A 15,615-nucleotide genomic window follows, 5' to 3' on the forward strand; every position below is an offset into this window, starting at 1 on the left:
TTGATCTCCCCTCATGTTAACCCCTTCCTGCCCAGTGCCATTAGAACAGTGTCAGTGCTTTTTTTTTGCAGTGATCACTGTATTGGTGTCACTGGGGATGTCAGTGACACCAAGTCAGTTCCCCCCAGTGTCAGAATGCCTGCCGCAGTCCCACTACAAGTTGTTGATTGCTGTCATTACGTGTAAAAATAAAAAACAAAAATAAAAAATCCCAGTATCTATACCGCTATTTGTAAACGCTATAATTTTCACGTAAACCAATTAATGTACACGTTTTGGGATTTTTTTTTTTAGCAAAGACATGTAGCAGAATACATTTTGGCCTAAATTTATGATGAAATTTTATTTTTTATTTTTTTTACTGGATATGTTTAATAGCAAAAAGTCAAAAATATTGTTTTTTTTCTCAAAATTTTCAGTTTTTTTTATAGCGCAAAAAATAAAAAATGCACAGGCAATCAAATACCACAGAAAGAAAGCTGTATTTATGGGGGAAAAAAAGTACGTAAATTCCATTTGGGTGCAGCATTGCATGACCGTGCAATTGTCAAAGTAATGCAGCGCCGTAAAGCAAAAAATGGCCTGGTCAGGAAGGGGAGTAAATCCTCAGGAAGGCAAGTGGTTAACTAACTAAATAATAAACTAGAATCCCATGTCAATGATCACAATGACCCCCTGGCTACTTTGTCAGCAGACCAACCGGGAATCCTGGGTGTCATCATTGGGCACATATGGTCTTGATCATATTTGGTCAATAACATTACCCAAGATCCCTGGCTGGTCTCCATGCAAATAGAAGCCAGTCAGGAATCTTTCATTTAGTGGTGGTAGTGCTACCATCGCTAAAAGACAGGTTCCCAGCCAGGGGCGGACTGACAACTCATGGGGCCCCCGGGCAATAGGGGATCATGGGGCCCCTGTGTCCGTGCCCAAACTCAAAAAAGCCTATGAAAAAGGTACCAGGGGCATCTCATGGGGCCCCCTACTGAGCCCTGGCCCTCGGGCAGTGCCCGAGTTTCCAAACGGTCAGTCCGCCCCTGTTCCCAGCCACTGTTAGTAATCAAAACTTGTCACTTTTAAATGACTACATCCTAGTGCTCACAAAGCATGTTTAAAGGATTTTTGTATCTTTAATTTTGCCCTTTAATCTGCATTAAGAAAACCCTCTCCATGCTAAATAGTATTTTGTTTTGCAGTGGCACTTATTTTTCATGGCAGTGGCCAAATACATGCCCATGCCTTTTTATAACAAAAGCTTGCAAATTGATTTTGAAAAGACCAAGAAATACCACAAGACTTGGCCCCATTAGATTTCAATAGAGTTCAATGTTTGTGGTTCACAGATTTCCCAGAGGGTTCACTGAACCTTCTGCAAAAAAAACTTTACTAAGCTCACTCATTCCTAGGTATTCACTGTCAAGCAATGCTACCGTTGAATAATAATACCAATGAGACCAGCATTAGGATCTGACTATTGATCCATGGCTAACCTTCCTCTTTACCATAGTTACAATCAGCTTATAGGAAAAAAAAAGGTAACACATTTTCATAAATTGGTGATCTTTTAATTTTTAGGTGCCAACTCCTGACCATGACCCTAAATTGCCTTCCTACAGCCCTGCTACTGAACATTAGAATTACACCTATTCAATTTTCTCATATGGGAATCACAATCAGCTCTTCATTTCTAATATGTTATTATATGGAATTGTGCACTTGCTGTTTATTGCATTGGAATGTTCATATATCAACTCTGAATTTGACTTCATTTATTCTGCACATACCATTCTGCTGCATTCAGTTATTGTTTGGAAAAATGCACATTGATTAAACTCTTGCTTATTCTTGCTCAAAACTACATAATGATTAAGATAGATGTTTACATTGCACATTCACAAACTGTAAAGCTGAATAATTTGCCAAAAGCTTAATATCCTTATTGCACATAAAATAATTTTATATCTTACCAAACAACATTCCCGAGATGTACAGCAATGAGTCTACCTATAAAAACACCATTAGTTTTGATTGCATATTTTTTGCAAATGGATTTGTGCAGTACCATATTGCCCAAGCACAATACTTATAAGTAAAATGAAATGTTAATGTATCACATAATCAATAGTTACTGACATTGCATGGGATGATAGATATCAGCACATATAGAGTGCGCTGCTGTTTATTCTAGAATACCTGCAGCCTTTGTTTATAGTGTTATTTTCATTTTCGGTGTAGTGAAGTTTTCCAAAGACAGCCTGTCCTGTTTAAAACCATAATTATTATACTCTCTAAAGGAATCTTGTAAGGATAAATATATGGGAGCTGACTTACATTCAAAAACTGCTAGCTTCAGAGCTGCCATCCCGATCCTTGAAAAGGAACTAAACTTCCACTCTGCATGTATTTCTTTACCCCCTCCCCCCACCTGTTATGATGTCTTATCTTCAGTTCACATAGTCAACGGCCCAGTGAATCCAGTATTGTCCTGCAGTGATCCACTGTTCAGGTATTACAGCTGGGTCCAATGCTGCCATATTGGTCCTCCTCAGTAATCATAAGCCAGCTTGCCTTTTCCCAGTTCAGGCAGTTGGTCCATGATGACGCACTTCATTTTCACCTACAGTTGCTGTGTGTCCCTACTCCTGGAACCTCCTAGGAAGTGTGATGAGGATATCTCAAGAGGCTGCAGGAGAAAGGGGACACATCATTCTCACCTAGACGGGGAATGGTGGCTGGGAGTAGAGCCAGATAAACAATTTTAAAAAGAGTAAACAAAGCAAAAAAAGTAAAATCTGCAATGTGGAGGGGGAAAGGAGTGTAGGGACCTAGAGTCACTCAGGGGAGTTTGTGTAACTGTAGTTAAAGAGCCATCTAATGTCAGCAAAGTGAAAATTTTAAACCAAGGGAGTAACAAGAAATTGTGACAAAACAGTGGTAAAAAATGGGTATGGACAATAAAACATCCCCTAGGCTAGGGGTGGGCAGCTGTGGCCCTCCAGCTGTTGAAGAACTACAATTCCTCCTAGATTGTAAGCTCCAAGGAGCAGGGCCCTCCTATCCCTCTTGTATTGAACTGTATTGTTGCTGGATTGTCTCCCATTATATTGTAAAGCGCTGAGCAAACTGTTGGCGCTATATAAATCCTGTATAATAATAATAATAATTCCCATCTTCCTCTAGGAATCATGCTTGTAACTGACAGTTTTGCAAAGCCTCATATCCACAACAGCTGAAGGGCTGCTGTTGTCCACCACTGTTCTAGGTCCATGATGTCCAATCTGAAGCCTTTTGGCACTTATTTTCACCCCACACCCCCTGGTGTCTTTGTAGTCAGTGGTTTGTTTTCGTTACCTAGGGCCATTGAAGGAAAATATAACTTAATTAATCGATTTTTACATTTTTAAGCAATCGTACATTTTTGTGTAGAGTAATAAAAATATGTTGTTCTGGTGCTTGCCCAATTAGGACTTGCGGAAGTAGAAATCTAAAAAAATTGCTAAAATACACTAATATACAGAAAATATTTTTTTGGACAAAAAATCTTTATCAGCCAAAGGTAAAAGTACACATAGGACTGGGAATAAATCAATCAAATGAATAAATAAATTATACCTGGCAATTTCTTATTATCATGTATACTTATGTACATGTATATCAGACTCACTCTTTTGGAGATAATCTAAAGTGGTAGTGCTGGATGAGATCTGCAAGGCTGATTCCGTTGTGTCCTGTGAGTAGGAGATGGCAGGTTGTTACTTTTTCATGTGCTGTCCATCCTTTTACTCTTTTTATGCTTTTATTCCCTGATTTTTAATAATGAACATTGCTGGGACAAACATCAAATGTGTACAAAATTAATTTCAAAGGGGTGTATGGGGCACAAAAGAGAAAGTAATGGCTCATAAAGATGCTGTAATTGCAGCGTTCTCTAGCAGTCTCATGTTGCGTGTCTCGTCTATGAATATTTGCCTGAAATTTGTCCCCAGTCTACAATGTCTCCTGTAACCTCAACAAGGCTCCAGGTCTCATTTACTAAAGCTGGAGAGAAAATCAAGCTCAGTTCTGCATAGAAACCAATCACCTTCCAGGTTTTTTTGCCAAAGCTTAACTGAACAAGCTGAGGTTAGAAGCTGATTGGTTTCTATGCAGAAGTGCACCTGATTTTGCACTATCCAGCTTTAGTAAATAAACCCCACCGTTTCAGAAGCCGCTTTATCAAGAAAGTTGAACAGCAGTGCTTTAGGTAGTGTAAGGGAGATTGCCCTGGAATTTTCCTGTTTCCTTAGTTAAAGGTGCAGGCACACCTTCCTCCTTTTACAATAAATTGTATGTAAAGGCCAACCTTTTTTTTTTAATTCTGTGGGAATGCTGGGGAGATTTTTCTTTTTGTCCTGAAGATTATTTTGACTGAGACAGAAAGTGACAGGAAATCCAAAATTTAGGAGTTTTCACCAGAGCAAAAAGTGAGGGTAACTTATCCAGTAGATATATGCAGAATGAAAAAAATTGTTTCATTTTGGAACGATTAGTTAATTTACTAATTTTGATTCATTGCATTCATAACAAAATTTGTTTTCTTTCGTTTATTTGCTTTCAACCGGCGCTTACTTATAGAGCCACTGTAATTTTGCCCCGGTTTCTTCCCCAGTGGATTGGCCCGCAGCCAGGCACATGATCTCAGCCACACTTTTCCTCAATAACCAATCTAGGGGTATTCTTTTTGTTGTTTTTATTTTTGGAGAACTTGGATAGGGTTGACGATATTGAGTGGGATACTCCAAAAACAGAAACAATGTAAAAGTTGAGGACAGTGATCTCCTTTCTATAAAGCCGAAGCAGAAGTCCTTGCATATAGCAAACTGTGGACCTGGCTTTGTAATAGAAGCAGTAAAAGCACACAAGCTTCCTCCTTTAGAGCAACAAGGGCAGAGTCCCTTCACAGAGAACTAGATAGACTAAGCTCTTCAGAACACCAGCTGATGTTCCCTTTAGCATACACACTGCTGACTCTCTAGCACAAGAGGGGAGGCAGCAGCCCAAAAGTCTCTGAGAACTATCACAGCAGTCTGTACTCAAAGAATGTCTAGGGACAGTTGGTTGCCTTCTTCCAACTTCCAAGCAACAACTTTCTCCAGTCATATTAGACTAGATCTTTAGCAGGCAACCCCTCAGCACTCAGTAGTGTCAGCAACCAGGCCATCAGGTCATCCACCTAAGGACTCATGAACAGCAAAAACATGGCAGGATTGCCCTGGAGGGCTGAAGGACTGATCCTTAGCAGGAATAGACCCAGAAGATCAGTCTCTCAAAAAATTTATGTAGTTACCCAGAAGTCTTCAGGGACCTGCTCCCTGGAATTGTTTAGGGTTGCATAAATATTTATACTGCCATCTGCATAGCTCCACACCTATGTTCCAGAAAATCTACCACTCTCTGGAAGTAGAGGGAGCTATCAGACTAGCAGCACCTGAGAACACTGAACTGACCTAATGAATCTGCTGCACTGCATACAGTGAGCACAGCTAAATTTGCCTATCAAACTAATTACAGCCACACTGGTACAGTGGGGCAAGCTAAATTTACCTAACACACAGCATCACTGAACACAGTGAACCAGCACTAAATCGACCTAATCCTACCCATTATCTAGGAGGAAGCTACATATAAACACACTTTGAATGTGCCGTAGCCACTTGATTGTCAACCTTTACTAAGCAGACTTAATGTGTAGAAAATTACACACATCTCACTGAGAGTACTTACAGAGTATTACCATCCACACACATCACACTGAGACTTGGCAGCAGCAAATTTATTTGTCAAAAACATCAATGCATTCACAAGAGTTATCTTCTAGGTGACAGATTATCTTTTAAATGACATTGTTCTTCAAATAATAAAAAAAAGTATAATATAATATTTACATATTATCTGCAGTTCCATTTAGATGAAAATCTTTATATACTAATATATTCATGATATTTTCCATTAGTATGTAATATCATACAGTATGTCTGCTTATCTTCTACCCTGAGGTCCACATTTTTATTTACTTTAAATGTTATTTTACTAAAGGATTGTATCTGGGCCTATATATCTACAGTAGGTCTTTGATCATTTTGATATGTAATTTTCCATGATGAGAACTATGTGTGTACATTGTTTTTCATCATAAGCTCAGTTTTATTTGTTATGGTTTGTGATAGGTTAACTTCAGTGCTCAACTGAAGTATTTTCCCCTCTTTATAATACTGTACCACATTATGATCTGATAACTGGTTTTTGCTTGGAATTCCCTATAGAGGAGCTATATTCACCTCCCCTCCATCAATGCAACATCTGTGAGCTCCCCTGCTGGCCACTGACATCTTTGACTTCTTTGGTACAGCATCTTTGGCAATCTTGTTTGGCTGCACTGGAATGACGTAGCTGCTGCTCATGCAAACAAGTCAATAAGAATCTTTTATTGCAGAAGATAATAGAATGTTTTTTCTGAAAAAAAAAAAATCTGCCTGTTCGGAAACTTTTATTTCTGATGTCAAGTTCCAAATTCAATTATTCTTTTTGCTTAGTGTTAATACATTTCTTTACACCTACTCCAATGTACTGGCCTAACTTAGTTATGACCAAACGCCTCAATACAAGTGACCTCGAACATACTTGTATTGCAGAAGATGAGAGGAAGTGTGTCTGACCAGATCTGTTATATTAAGGGCACTGGGCAGTGTGGTCAGTGGTCACATTTTAGTATGAGCCACTGTGCATAAATGCTTTAATAAATTGCAACCCCCACAGCTCTTTCGTGAGTACTCATAAAAGAAAATGAGCTTTTTCCAGTCCACCCACTATATATACAGTATATGGTGCCAACAAAGCAGCTATATTAATAATCCCTTAAGGAACATGTCTCAAACACAAGGTCTGCGGACCTAATCCAGCCCTCCAGGCCATTTAATGTGGTGCTCGCACCTTTCCTGCAGCTGCACCCCCAGCTTCTTCCCAGCAGGAGCACCAGGTAAAGGGCATGCACTGTGATGTACACGGGGGTCCAAAAGAATTAAATTCCTCTGCATTTAATTATTACTGTGTTTGGTAATAAGTTAAGACTTAAGATGTGAAGGGCAGGTGCAGACTAGCACTGAGCCCACTCACACTCCTGTAGCAGATGATGTAGACAGAACACCATGGCAGAACCATATTCTGTCTGAGCAGTCTCCATAAAAGTTTCTTGAGGAGGCTACCTGTAGTGTGTGACCCTCCTTTTCAGACTTACATCATTTGCTACAGTGGTGTGAGTGGGTTCCATTCTAGTCTGCACCTGTTCTTCACAGCTTAAAAAGGTTGTAAAGGCTCAAGGTTTTTTACCTTCATGCTTTCTATGCATGAAGGTAAAAAAACCTGCTCTGTGCAGAAGCCCCCCCAGCCCCCCCTAATGCTCACCCAAGCCCCCTCTTGATCCAGCGATGTGCATTGGAGTCTTGGCTATCCCAGGACCCATTCTCCTCATTGGCTGAGACAATCACAGCCCGTGAGCCAATGAGAAGAGAGAGGAGCGGGGCCAAGTGAATGGACACATGGAGCAGTGGGTGCCCCATAACAAGCTGCTTGCTGTGGCGACACCCAACAGGAGGGATAAGCCCGGAGCGCTGGCGGGGGACCCAAGAAGAGGAGGATCCAAGCTGCTTTGTGCAAAACCACTACACACAGCAGGTAAATATAACATGTTTGTTTGTTTTTTGTTTTTTACATTTTAAGCCTTTAGTATCACTTTAAGTCCTAAGTTATTACCAAACCCAGTAATTAATTGAATGTAGATACAATTATTCAATATGATAAGGAGTAAATAAATTTATATAGTCTTACAGATGCAACCGGCCCTTCGGAGGCAACCATAATGCTGATGCAGCCAGCGATGAAATTGAGTTTGAAACCCCTGCTGCAGGGTAAAATATATATAAACTAGAACATGTGATCTAGTTTGATACCGCACTAAGTGCATATTTATCCTCTTATTAATGTGTCACAAAAATATATATATAAATATATCACATAAAATGATATCACTTCAACATTATTAGCAATAATAAATGTGTACATAAATCTCCAAACTCAAGTGTCCCAGAATGATTTGAAAGTGATACAAAGTGATACAGTGTCCAAAAAAAGAAACTAATAGAGAAAAGCTTCTTTCTTCACTCCTATGTGATGGTGACCAAATATCCACCCTTAAAACTCTAAAACAATCACCATGTGCTGTTCTCCACCCACAAGGATCTGCACTCACCAAAAGATATTGCCACATTTACACAAATTTGGCAATAGCACTTGTGAAATTCCAAAAAGATGATTTCAAACAGTGAGCTGCCTTCTGATGTTTACATGTAGCCTCTTTACCTGAGAGCATACAAAGGAAGAGGCCATACATAGTGTGATTCCATAGTATTAGAAACCTTTTATTAACACAAGGCCATTATACTCACATTTAAATTGTACAACAAAGCATCCAAAACATCCCCAGCTGCGCAGCTGAATGCCGCCGATCAACACACACAAAGCCTGGCAATGCATTTCATCAATCTGACAACTTCTTCCAGAGGGTAGTCAGGGCATGTGTGTGTATCCTACTGATACACAGCCCTAGGTAATTCCATAAAGTGTTAAACATCCAGTACATGAAATTAAACATTCAGCATATTTAAAAATCATCTTATTCCAATCCATAACAAGAAAGCAAAAGTCTGCATGTAAAATAATCAATTTTACATCCCCAAGCTAAAAGATATGGAAGGATATAATTAATTATAAAAACAATATACATTTTATAATCCTTTATGCTATACCTAATCTAAAAATATTAAAATTATAATACTTAAAAAGTATCACTAAAAATTATAAATCAGAACTACACAGATTACACCTATACGCCCATGCTTCTATAAAATCATCAGTACTAAATGGAGTAAATACATTCGACCACATATCTTTGATCGAATCAAATAAACCATCCCATAGCAATTACCAAATCAGATACAAAAATTACACAAATGCATACAAAGTAAATATAAAATCATATGAAAACACAGAATAAGATATACAAAAAAATATGTTGAACTCTGATTGAATAATGAGCGTAAAAAAGATTTAACCACACATCACTCATAAAACAATATCGAGCTGTACATTAAAGTCTTTGGGAGAAGGGTATCCATGGTTTATATCCATTTTTTTTCTTTCTTTGATTTGCCCCTCCAGTGCTGGGACAAGGTCATCTGGTGCCCAGGGCGAAGATGGTAAACTGCGCCCCCCGGGTGTAATGAAAGAGTTGGTGTCATTTCAAAACAAGAAAATGCTTAAAAGAATACAAATTAAGCTAGGTTTAATTCGATAGATATGTATTTTATTAGAGGCACTTAAAATGCTTTGAAACAATAATGCACTAAGACTAATAAGAACTGACTAACTGCCACTGGCATCACCAGTGACACTAATACAGTAATCAGTGCTAACACTATACACTGTCACTGTACTAATGACACTGGCTGGGAAGGGGTTAACATCTAGGGGCAACCGAGGGGTTAACTGTGTGCCTAACAATGTGTAATGTGTGCTGATTTTTACCACAGATAGATTTGTTTCTTTTCCCTGCTTTGCAGGGAAAGGAAACAAAGCAATTGTTCCCTCTATACAGGGCTCTGGGCAGTGACTGTACACAGCCAATCAGCAAGTCCCAGCCATGAAACATTGGCCAGGATTTGTTGACTGGCTCCTGCTGTGTGCAATCACAGGGGAGAAGATGGGTGGCGGCATACACACACACACGCGCCCAAAACCCTGAAACAGGCAGCTATGTATGGGGTTAATGTACTGCTGGCCCCCTAGTCACTGATGCACTAATTAGCAGTGGTAGGTAATTAACCCCTTTGTGCGACATTAGTGGCACCAGTGTTAGTGTTTATAAACCCCTTCATGCTGCATCATAAAGGGGTTAAATAACAGTAACACTGGTGCCACTAATGCAGCACAAAGGGGTTAATTACCTGCCACTGCTCACTAATACATCAGTGACACGCCGGGAAGGGACTAGGAAGCACTGTCAGGTAGAGATCACTCTGCCTGACAGAAAAGTGAAGACGGTTAGTCCTAGACTTGTGCTGGGTGCAGGAGCACTCTGGGCACAGCGTTGCAGCTCTCTGGGACTGACTGCAAATATTGTAGTGTGGCTGGCAGCTGTGGGAGGCTGTGTACATCAGTGAACACTTGTCCAGCAATGTTTTACCAGCACTTTGCCACCATATCACCTACACTTCGCCCCTCTTCCTCCAGTAAATTGTGCCACCCAGGGCCTTGGTGCTCTCTGCCTTCCCCTTGTCCCAGCCCTGATCCCCCTATGCCTAGATTTATTTACCCAGAATTGTAAATTGCTAGCATCTTTATTATGAAACCTTCTGTAGTGGAAAGAGACGCTATGATTCTAAAATCCTAACTCAATGTTTTGAATGTGTTCAGATATACTATTTTTAAGGGACCCTTTAGTATGCCTGATGTATTGAAGCCCATATGGGCACTGTAGAGCATATATGATGATATCACATTATATGAAATCCTGACTTCTAAATTTTTGTCCCCCTTGTTTTTCTCCCTTTTCATATTTACCCTACTTATCTTAAATTCTCTATTTTCCACACATGAAAAAAACCCTTTTTGATCTAAAAAGATCCATGTCCTTGGAGGGTGTAAAACATTCCACACCACACTACTAACAAAACTAGTGGCTTTCTTATAGATAAATTTGGGGGTCAGTAGGAAGAATGGACTCTGATCTTGTAGAAGAATTGGACAACTTCCTTGCACTGTATATAAAATCTCTTAATAATACTCCATTGGGCCATTTTAGAATCCATTGAGGGTTTTGGTACAAATAATTTTTCCCTCGGTAACCGTAAAGTATCCCTGATCACCTTATTAATTATATTCTTCAGATAACCTTCTTCATTAGTAATGCATAAATAAATAAATGCTATTACAGAGACCAAAAATCTATTTCTGTGATTTCAGTTGAGTTGCCATATCCATACATAAGCCAATGAGGTCCAAATGTAACACATTTTTGTGACAAATTTTGACTAATCCTGAGTTTGAACAAGCAAGGAATGCACAGGAAGGATGTATTTTGTAGTTTTTAAGTGTCAAGAGTAATCTTGTAGCTTTAACAGCAATAATGATAATACTAATGATGATTCTACTACTAATAATAATTATAATAATAATAATAATTATTATTATTATTATTATTATTATTAAAACAATAATAAGAATCATGATAACAGTAATATAAGTGTAACCTACATTTCAAAAACTCCTGCATGAAACTTAACACGACCACATATGAATTATGGCTGGAATCTTTGGCTGAAAATAACCTTCTCACCGACATACATGCTGTAGGGACATTTTTAGCTTATATTAAACAGAAAGACTGACATTATTCTGGGCTAAAATCTTCTCAGCAAGCTGAACACAGCTACAACACGGAGCGTTTCTTTATGCTTTCCAGCTGTGATGTGGCTGAAACATTTACGTCACTCTTGGGAGTTAATACATAGCATAATATAACAGAATATGTTTTCACTTGCATTTTCTCTTGTTTACACAGTACATGGGATTATAACTGTGTGTTTTGGAATATTTTGATTGACTCTTTTTTATAGCTATCAAGCTTGGTGTCACCCCTGCTAGAGGAGGAACGTGATTTATACAGAATAAGCCCCCTCTTTGATAATCCACTGTTTTCACACATCGTAGAGGGTGTGCTGTGTCATGGCACTATATCGTGGTATGGTGCATACCAATCATATTGTACAGTGATAACAGTTAAAGCACTACCACTTAACTGTGGTTACTTCCCCCCCCCCAAAAAAAATACAAAACATTGCCTGTAAGAATCTTTTACTAATTAATATTAGTCTTGATGCCAGTGGAAAGCTATGGTTGCTACTGGTATATTCAGTATCCATTACTTCTGGGTGTACCAGATGCAGGGGTGGACTGACCATTTGGGCACTGCACGAGGGCCCGGGGTCAGTAGGGGGCCCCATGAGATGCCCCTGGTACCTTTCATAGGATTTTTTGGGTGTGGATTGAGTGTGGGCGAGGACACAGGGGCCCCATGATCCCCTATTGCCCGGGGGCCCCATGAATTGTCAGTCCTCCCCTGACCAGATGTCTGTATTTTCCTGGTGCAAGGTGGGTTTCTATTCGCTAAGTGCTACGGCACTAGTTTGTCCGTTTAGAGCTATAGGGATGAACTAGGAGACAGCCGCCAGTGGGTAGTATGCATAATAATAAAGTGATTTGGAAAGGTTTGGGTTGGGCCCTATTAAATCAAAGGAAAGTTTTTTAATGATAAGTCCACTGTGATTTGTAAGGACATGCTAAACCTAAATTGGGGCATAAAAGTAAAGAACATATGCTAACTCGTGAAATATTAGAGTACATGTCCTTGCTACTAATGTATTATATATTATAAACATGCAGTATTTAGTGGTCTCATGAAGCACAAACACCATCTGATTTCTTTCTCTTCTTTGTCATTTCCATCTCTGGTTCCATGCAACCTATATCCAGGCAGAAGCTTCATAAAAAGGTATATTGTCAGAATCTTAGACAGTGTGATTCTAAGCATTAAGGAAGACATATTAATTATTATTTTTTGACCTATGCAATTACAGAACCACACTAGACACTCCGACTCTCTTAAAGCAGCTGAAGACCTTTTGGGTGTGTCTCTACCAGTTACAACAAAAGATTTTGCTAGTTATACATTGATCTGAAACTAAAATTAAGGTAGGCATAGCTTGGAGGTAACACTTTAGGTTTAAAAGAAAATTTTGTTTCATAAATTTACAATTACATGTGGAAAATACTCTGTCCCATCAAGGCACCATTGCAAAGTGTAGTGAGTTACCAGCAAAAACTTCTTTTATACCTAAAATGCTGAAATATAGACTTTTTTGTTGACTAACTAGGGAATGTTCTGGGGAATTATTCTATTGCTCTGTTGATTGCTGTGCCCATGTGAACCTTTCCTCTATTAGATCTGCAAATTCAAAACAGTGATTACTAATCTATCGCTATAAACACACGTGTTTGTATTTCACAAAAAAGCTAACCTTCTACATTCTTTTCTCAACAAATGGAATAGATGTGTTTGGTGCACTAATATCAGGTTCTCAACATTAGGCTGAAAACTAGAAGTCTTGGATCCCATGTTCAGTGATTTTCAGATTTTTTCTCTGTTTGGGAAGAAGGTGGGACTACACAGAAGTATTTAATAAATAGAATGTTGGAAGGTCACTAAAGTACATCTGGACTTTTTTTTCAAAAGGCAGAGTAGCTTTGTATATTTATTACAGATACTTATATAGCGCAGACAACTTATGAAGCCCTTTATATATACATTGTTCATTCACATCAATCCAGTCCCTAACCCTCAAGGAGTGTACAATCTATGGTCCCTAACTCACATCCCTACATACTAAGGCCAATTTACATAGGTGCCAATTAACCTACCAGCATGTCTTTGGAGTGTGGGAGGAAATCAGAGTATGCGGCACAGGCACAGGGAGAACATGCATACACCAGGCAGGTGGTGCCATGGTTGGGATTGTTGCTAGGTTGGAAAGTGCCTTTCTCTAATGTTTGAATCATTGCAGTACCCTAGGGTAGTAGCACTGTCCGCTTTGGAAACCACTGGTTTACACTTGGGAACCACACTTTGGAGAGATGCTTTGACATGGCAATTTGGCTTCACAGGTATTTGAAAATGTGTGCAACAAAAACCTCTGTATTTAATCTAAAACATTAAAAACAATTTAAAGCCCATCTCCAGGCTACTGTAAAATTTACCCATGCAGTGGGGTCCTTTCCGGCACTGCATGTTTTAAATGCCTATTTGGATAGGGGGAAAAGGAATAAGTACATGTACTGAAATTATCCCTTTCTCCCTTGGCAGCTGGTGCTCTCCTCAGCTGTTGGATGCTCCAAGTGTACCATTCTGGACTGCTGGTTTGTTGGTCCTGCACTGCACATGATGATGTCAAAGAGCTGCAACTGGCTGTGAAGCAAAGTAAAGTGGATTTGGGGAATCTGTTGCATGGAGAAGAGAAAGTTAGCAGGAGCAAGGAGTAAGGTAAGCACTCATACAGTGAGGTGGAGACCCCACTACATAGGTAGATTTAACAGCAACCCAAAGTGGGGCTTTAAACAAACTTTTTTTTTTTTTTACTAATTACCTTGTAAGTGTGCCTAGGATTTTTTTGCATTGTTCTGTGGCTTGAACTGCCCACATACACCTTTCCTTTTGATAGTTATAAATTGATCTGAGTTGTTGCTATATCCACTTTGATTTATCAGTGAATACATAGCTGCAGTAATGTGCAACTGGAGTTCAGCTTGAAAGAGTTTAAAGTGGTTGTAAAGGCTCAAGGTTTTTTACCTTCATGCATTCTATGCATGAAGGTAAAAAAACCTTCTCTGTGCAGAAGCCCCCTCAGCCCCCCCTCCCCCCCAATACTCACCTAAGCCCTCTCTCTATCCAGCGATGTGCTGGATTCTATGCATAACGGTTAAAAACCTTCTGTGTGCAGCAGCCCCCCGACCCCCCTAATACTTACCTGAGCCAAATTGCGATCCAGAGTCTGGGGACTCTCCCTCCTCATTGCCTGAGACAGCAGCAGGAGCTATTAGCTCCTGCTGCTATCAATCACAGCCAGTGAGCCAATGAAGAGAGAGAGGGGGTGGGACCAAGCTGCAGCTCTGTTTATAAATTGACACACAGAGTAGTGGTTCGGGAGTGAGCCTGCTTGAGTACCCCATTAGCACTCTGCTTGCTATGGGGACACTTGGCAGAAGAGGAGGAACGGGGCTGCTCTGTGCAAAACTACTGCACAGAGCAGAAAAGTATGACATATTTGTTTTGGGTTTTTTTTAAACTTGCTTTCAATATCACTTTAAGCAGAGATCTGCAAATAACACTGTGAAGCAATTTGGCCAACTGAGTATCCATAACTGCTGGTTTGTAGCAGAGACACTGCCTAATATACAGAGTCTTTTTTTCCAAGTGTTTCAAGTGTGTTAGCTTTCATCAAAGCAAGACACGGAAGCCATGTAGAAAAGAGCTTACATTAATATCAGAAAAGTTAAAAGTGAGCACAAGAGAAACAGACTGAAAACAAATCGAGATTAATTAATATCAAATCTTCTGAACTGAAACAATTCCTTTCTGACAGCAATACACATTCTACACATTGACTTATTTACTTTACGCTGGTTTGAAAAGAGACTCTATTTTCAAAAGTCAAACTTGTTTGAAATACACACTGTTCCAGTATAAACAACCTAAAACAACCATTGAAGAACCACATTAAGTGCCTTCTTTAATCTTGGACATTGTGCTATTTGATGTTCTTTCTACCTATATAATAAAACAAAAGTAGAATAGTATTTCTCAACGTATGTCACTTAGAATCAGCAGGTCATCAATAGTGACTGTAATTTATTGATCAGCAAACATAACCTTTTAGACCATGTCTTTTTTCATGGAAGCAAACTGTTTTC

The sequence above is a fragment of the Staurois parvus genome, unplaced genomic scaffold (assembly GCF_062004578.1).
Source record: "Staurois parvus isolate SC_StPar_1 unplaced genomic scaffold, SC_StPar_1.0 ptg000004l, whole genome shotgun sequence".
Lineage (NCBI taxonomy): Eukaryota > Metazoa > Chordata > Amphibia > Anura > Ranidae > Staurois > Staurois parvus.